Source organism: Dipodomys spectabilis, unplaced genomic scaffold (assembly GCF_019054845.1).
Source record: "Dipodomys spectabilis isolate Male_0828 unplaced genomic scaffold, ASM1905484v1 ptg000158l, whole genome shotgun sequence".
NCBI lineage: Eukaryota > Metazoa > Chordata > Mammalia > Rodentia > Heteromyidae > Dipodomys > Dipodomys spectabilis.
The window spans coordinates 6,906,135-6,912,539 of record NW_024870835.1 but is presented as its reverse complement, the minus strand read 5'-3'; the positions used below and the strand labels follow the sequence as shown (position 1 = coordinate 6,912,539).

General features: G+C 40.6%; 1 non-coding gene across 1 annotated transcript; it reads left to right on the top strand.

The window, feature by feature from the left end:
- Nucleotides 1-6,010: 6,010 nt before the first annotated feature.
- On the top strand, nucleotides 6,011-6,114 carry LOC122118996. Its single transcript, XR_006149489.1, has one exon. It is a non-coding gene; the product is annotated as a U6 spliceosomal RNA (small nuclear RNA).
- The last annotated feature ends 291 nt before the right edge of the window (nucleotides 6,115-6,405 follow it).

Here is a 6,405-nt window from a genome sequence, read left to right as displayed (position 1 = left end):
AGCTGTGAGATCTTGATAAATTAACTTAACCTCTACAAACTGTTATCCTCATGGGAATAAAATAAATGGGGTTTATTTTCTTGCAGGTTCAAATAAAGCAATTCTCATAAGAACCCTCAGTGCTTTAAGGGCACCATGAAATGTGTATGATGGACTCAGCACTCCTATCCTCTTCCCAAAGTCCTGTGTTGAAATTCTAACATTGGCTGTTTTAGCATTTGCAAATGGGAACTTTAGTGAGTGAAGAGGTCTTGAGATGGGGACTGGGACCCTTAGAAAAATGACCCCAGGAGCTCCCTGCTGTCCATCTTGGAGAGGATACAAGAAGACAGGCCTCCTTTCTGTGACCCTGAAGAGTTCTCTCACTAGAATCTAGCTGTGTGGACACCATGACCTAAGACTTCCTGACTTCACCTTTGAGAAAAATCCATTCCTGTTGGTAATGAACCCTCAGGTCATGGCATTGCTCATGGCAACCTGAACAGCCTGGACAGTGAGGATGCCTTTCCTATCACAAGGGAAGAAGGCAGAATGGCTCTCTCAGTTCTCTGATGACAGCAGTCTCCTTGATTCTCATTCTCTCATTTGCAGTATCTTGCACACCCTTGACATAGCCTTAGGAAATTGGTGGAAATGTCACTAGAAAGCCACTGAGCACAATAAGCCTTGTTGTCCACTTGGCTGGCTGGAATTGTAGCTATAACCCAACAGAAAAACATAAAAGTCCGCTCTGTCACCCAGGTGAAGTGACAGGGTGGCCCACTGCCAATTATCTCATGGTGTGCCAGCAGTGCTAGTGCTTCCAAACGTGGGCAAACTCACAACCATCCTCAGGAGACACGAAAGAACAGGTATACCCAAGACGAACCAGAACAAATGTTCAATTAAATATAAATATTAACTTAATAGCTGTAGGATCAAGTAAACCAGAGAATGTAATAACTCGTATACAATAAAATGAGCTTGTTAGAAAGTCCAGATGAGCAAATAATGTTTTCTCCCTTGGATATCAATTTAGTCCTGGCATATCATAAATATATGTGAGGTCTCAAATTACTTGAGTAATAATAAGTCTTATAATGAGATGGTAGTCATCATTTATTTTTATTTTCTACTTTGACAGAAAAAAACTTTTAATCCAGTAGCTAGTAACCAGCGTGTGTGTGTGTGTGTGTGTGTGTGTGTGTGTGTGTGTGTGTGTGTGTGTGCGCGCACACATGTGTATACACTAGAAAGGAACCTGTGTTTGTTATTGTCTCTTATTTCTTCTCCAAGACACCAGCTCCCCAAGGAAATGGGCAACCAGTCCCCTAGCCAATTTCAGCATGCCCCCAACACCCAGGGACAGCTCCTTAAAATTGCTTCAGTTAAGTTATGCCTGCTTCTAAATTTTAACCTGTGAGGGCAGCATCACTTCAGTTTCCTACAAGTATCACTAGTGCCTTACTGACTTATTCCATTCAGGACTATAGCAAAATACAACAAACAAAATACTACATCAAACTATCTATTTATAAACTACATAGCTCAGAGTTTTGCAGCCTGGGAAGATCAGGCTGGCAGTAGGTTTGGCATTTGGTGAGGGCTTATTCTTCATAGTGTAGATAACCTCTAATGTGTCCTCTGTGGAGGGAAGGACAACTAAACTTTGTTACGTCTCTTTTAGAAGGAGTGGAGCAGAAGGCTCTGCCTCCTCCTATCATCACCTTGAGGACTGGGTTTCAACAAGTGAATCTGCTGAGATCACAGCACTTACATGAATAGTACACTGAAACAATTCTGAATCCCCTTCTTAGCACTATTTTCCAGGCTCTGGATGAGGCACTTGTGGTTGCCAAGATGCTATCCCTGCACTGTTGTGAAAGGGTTAACATGAATACAGCTGTCAACACTTGCATCTGTGAGAGAATTGGGATGGCATATTGCTAGGTACATCTAAGACAACTGGGAGGTTTTGAGGAAATACAGAGATAATGGAATTCAGATGACTGTTACTGGGAGTATTGATGAATTGCATCTCAAGGAAAGCTTGGAGATACTAGCACCTCCTCTTCACTTTAAGCTACTAGAGACAAAAGGCCTATAGACCAGAAGAGAATCCATGCTAGAAGGTAGAAAGACCTTGACAATAAAAAGGAGATAGGGCTTCTGACATATAGGTACAGGGAGGAAATACTTGTAACCAGTTATTCCAGGCAGTGTCCTGGGGCTTTTTTTTGGTTCTTCTCAATCCAATTTTTCTGACAAGGGAACCATTCTGACCGTGGCATGATGACCAGGAGTATAGTCATCCCAGGTCACTCCATCAGCCCAGATACCTAGAACAGTCAAGCTATAACTGAGGGTCAAGGGACCGGAGGTAGGAAGTAGAAGAGGGACAAGGGATATCCGCAGAAGGCCCAGGACTATTTACAGCCATCAGAACTAGTAGACTATTTATCAATCTTCCCCTTAAAGTCACCCTAAGAGATGTGATGCCCAATGTTGTGAAGCAGGTATACAGAAATAGCTCAAGAGGTATGCTACAGTCTACAGTCCACATTGTGCCCATTGTGCCATCCTGATCACCACCCCTTCAACATGGAAGTCTCATTTACCAGCTGCCAGCCATGTCTCACCAGGGACTATGCAAGGCCACGGGAAGATGAGCTGCATTCCCTTCCCAGGGCTTGCTCACATCCAAGACCAGTCAATGCCAAGGAGGAAAAAAAACAAAAACCTTGTTCCTTGCTTCAATTTGAGACAGCTTTGAAAGGTTATTTGAGCTGTAGAGCACCCTGAGAGATTAACTGAGGTCTTCTTGACAAGTATTTTGCAGTTCAACCACTGCCTTTGCTCAAACCAGCATCCCTTATGCCCTATGTGGGTTGTTCCCAGAGCATTTCCTAACTAACTACTTGCATGCAAATTTCCAGGGTTCAATGAACTATCATTTATTTCCTCTGTCTAGATGTACACTATCCAATATGGTAGTCATTAGAACTGACAGTAGCTGAAAATGTGGCTAATCTGAATGGAGATTTTTCTGTAAGTTCAAACAACATACCATATTTTGAAGCCTTATACACCAAAAAGCATAAAGTATTTCATTATTTGGTTACATTATTGTTTTTTGATTTAAATAAAATGTGTTAGTGAAAACTTTATCACCTGCCTTTTTACTATTGTTAAAACACTGTCATTTGCAATAATATTATACTATATGAAATAAGTCAGGTTTGACAAAACAAAAAACTACACACCCCTTATATGTGAAATCTAAAACATAGAACTCTTGGAGGTAGAGAGTAGAGTTGGTGTTCAATGGAGACCAGGATAAGGGAATGAGCAGGGAAAAGGGAGATTTTACTTAGTCCAAGAGTACAAAGTTAAGCTGGGTGCCAGTGGCTTACGCATGATACCCTAGGCACTTAGTAGCCTGAGATCTGATGATCAAGATTCAAAGCCAGCCTTGGCAGACAAATCCAATTAAGCACCCAAAGGCTGGAAGTAGGGGTATGGCTTAAGTAGTGGAGCCCTAGCCTTGAGTGAAAAGCAAAGGGAGAACAGAAGGTTTTGAGTTTGAGCCCGAGGACCAGCACAAAGAAAGGTACAAAGTTTCAGTTAGAGGAAGGATAAATTCTAATGATCCTTTGCATAGCCTGTTGGCTATAATTAATAATAGTATGCCACATATTTCAAAATTGTTTAGGAGAGTAAGTTTTAGATGTTCTCTCCACCAAAAAAAAGATAAACATAAGAGGTAATGTGTATGAGTATTGGTCTGTTTTCACTTCCACAGTTTATCTGTATTTATAACATCACCTTGTACCCCTAAACTACACACAATTTTGTCAATGAAAAATAGATACAAATTATAAAAACAAATAAATTAAAAAATATGGGAACCTTGAGACAGTGTTTTTCTGTTGGACAATTTTATCATAGCCACTAAACAAATGCTTTATACCAAAGCTAGGAGCTAAGGTGAATTTTGCATTTGTCTTATACCAAGTTTATGGTCAAAGTATGGTAAAAGTATGGCTCAAAGCCAGGTAAAACAGGTTCATGAGGTAAAACTTCTGCACCATGCAGGGTCACCATCTTATCACCTTTTCTGGAGATTCTTAATACTCTTATCTTTGAACCTTGGCTTTTTAAGTGAAGTCTGATTGGACATCTAGCCTAAAAATGAGCAGAGGCGATGGGCTGTTCTTGCCATCCATTGACATGTAGCATTCAGGACACCTTGTGAGACTCAGTGAACTCAAAATACCTGAGAGTTCAGTGAGATCTAAACTAAGTGTGGGGTGTGTTACATCTCCAAACTAAAGCAAACAGGGGTTGCTGACAGCCCTGAGAGGCTCTGTCACTTCCATTTGAACCAGAACTTGCTTCAAACACACAAAGAGGGCCATGGCTTTCTAAGAAACACAAACAACCAATGAACCCTGTCATTTCTTACTCTTGTCATCTCTCTTCATTAGGCAACTACTTACACTGAAAATGGTGACACAGAGAGATGCAAATGTGAGAGGTGAGGCAGCCCGTGTAACTCTCCTTAGTCCTTCCTCCCTCAGGCGTCAGCCACAGGCATTGCTGACAGAATATACCCAGAACAGAAAGGGAAATCAAACGATCACGTTTGCTTTGTGCGTCCTTTTCGCTATTCTGATAACAATGAAACTCATGTGCAGGCTATACAAGGGAAATTGTGTAACTTTCATGATTAAAAGCTTTTCATGCTTACATTTAAAACTGACCTTCTAGTGTTCAAGTGCTCGCCTTGAGCTGAAGAGCTGAAGGACAGAGCCCAGGCCCAGAGTTCAAGCCCCACAACTGACAAAAAAATAAAATAAAATAAAACAAACAAATAAATAAAAAATAACATAAGATGACCTTCAAGGTCAATTTGCTACAACTTGTGGGGGGAGGAAAATTGGGAGGGGAAAATGTGGGGGGAAATGAAGGAGGGGGTAACACAGTTTGAAAAGATATATACTCATTACCTGACTTACATAACTGTAACCCCTCCATACATTGCCTTTACAATAACATTTAAATTTAAAAGCCATGCTAATAGCAATGTTTTGATTTCTTAATATGTAGAATGGCATTAAATAGCAAAGAAAAAATGTGTCAATAAATCATGAAAAAGACTGCGAAGGCAAAGCACAAGCTTTATATGCTACACCATCAATGATATTTTTCCTGACTTCTGATCAAGAGACCCTGTATTTTCATTTTCTGCTGGGCCTCACAAATGCAGCTGTTCCTGACAAGGAAGTTCAAGAGTAGGAACCACTAGGTGCTTCACCTTGTTATGCCCCCAGACAAGTCCCATTCTCAGAACTCTATGCACGTTGGTGAGAAAGGCTGTGTGAGACTCCATTGTGCTGTACCCTGCCTCTGCCACATTATCTGACCATGCCCCTGAGCATGAATTTTAAGTCCCAGTTCTTCAGTAGGTGGGTGGAAAGAATGCTTCACTTTTTACTGAGTGTCTATAAGAAATAAATGGCAGTAAACATGTGATCATGTTGTCATTGTTATTTTTTTATATTCATATAAAGGATTGCGATTTTTCAGTTAGCAATGATGGACATCTGCTATCTCAGCTTCCTGAGAGGCATAAGTCAGGGTCCTCAGGCTACCCAAGGGCAAAAAAATACAAGATCACATCTGAAAAATAACTAAAATATAGGGCTGGGAAGTTGGCTCAGTGGTAGAGCGCTTGCCTTGCATGCATGAGGCCCTGGGTTCGATTCCTCAGCACCATATAAGCAAAAAGAAAAAAAAAGCCAGAACTGGCGCTGTGGCTCAAGTGGTAGAGTGCTAGCCTTGAGCTGAAGAGCTGAGGGACAGCGCTCAGGCCCAGAGTTCAGGCCCCACAACCGGACAAAAAAAAAATAACTAAAATATAAAGGGGTGGAGACATGGGTCAGGTGGTAGAACACTTACATAGCAAGCACAAGGCCAGGAGTTCAAACCTCACTACAAAAACAAAACAACAAACAAAAACAATAGACTGGTTTCAGCTTCAGAAGCACATATACTAAAATTGGAATGATACAGAGATTAACATGGTCCCTGCACAAGGATGACATGCAAATTTGTGAGGCTTTCCATATTAAAACAAAAACAAAAACAAACCAATAGACTGGGGAGTTGTAGTTTTTATCTTAATCAGCATATGTTACGCATGCATATAATCTCTGTATCTTTTGATTAGAGAACCAAGATGATTAATATTCAGAGTTATTATTAAAAGTTGGATAGTAATTATTTCTATTTTATTGGCTTCTTTCTCACTCCTCATTTGCTTATGCACTTACCAAGTAACATTCGTTCTTTCTTCTTTTTTTATGGTTGTGTTTATCTTCCTCTTCTGTGTATAAGACTCTATTAAATACCTCCTGAAGTGCT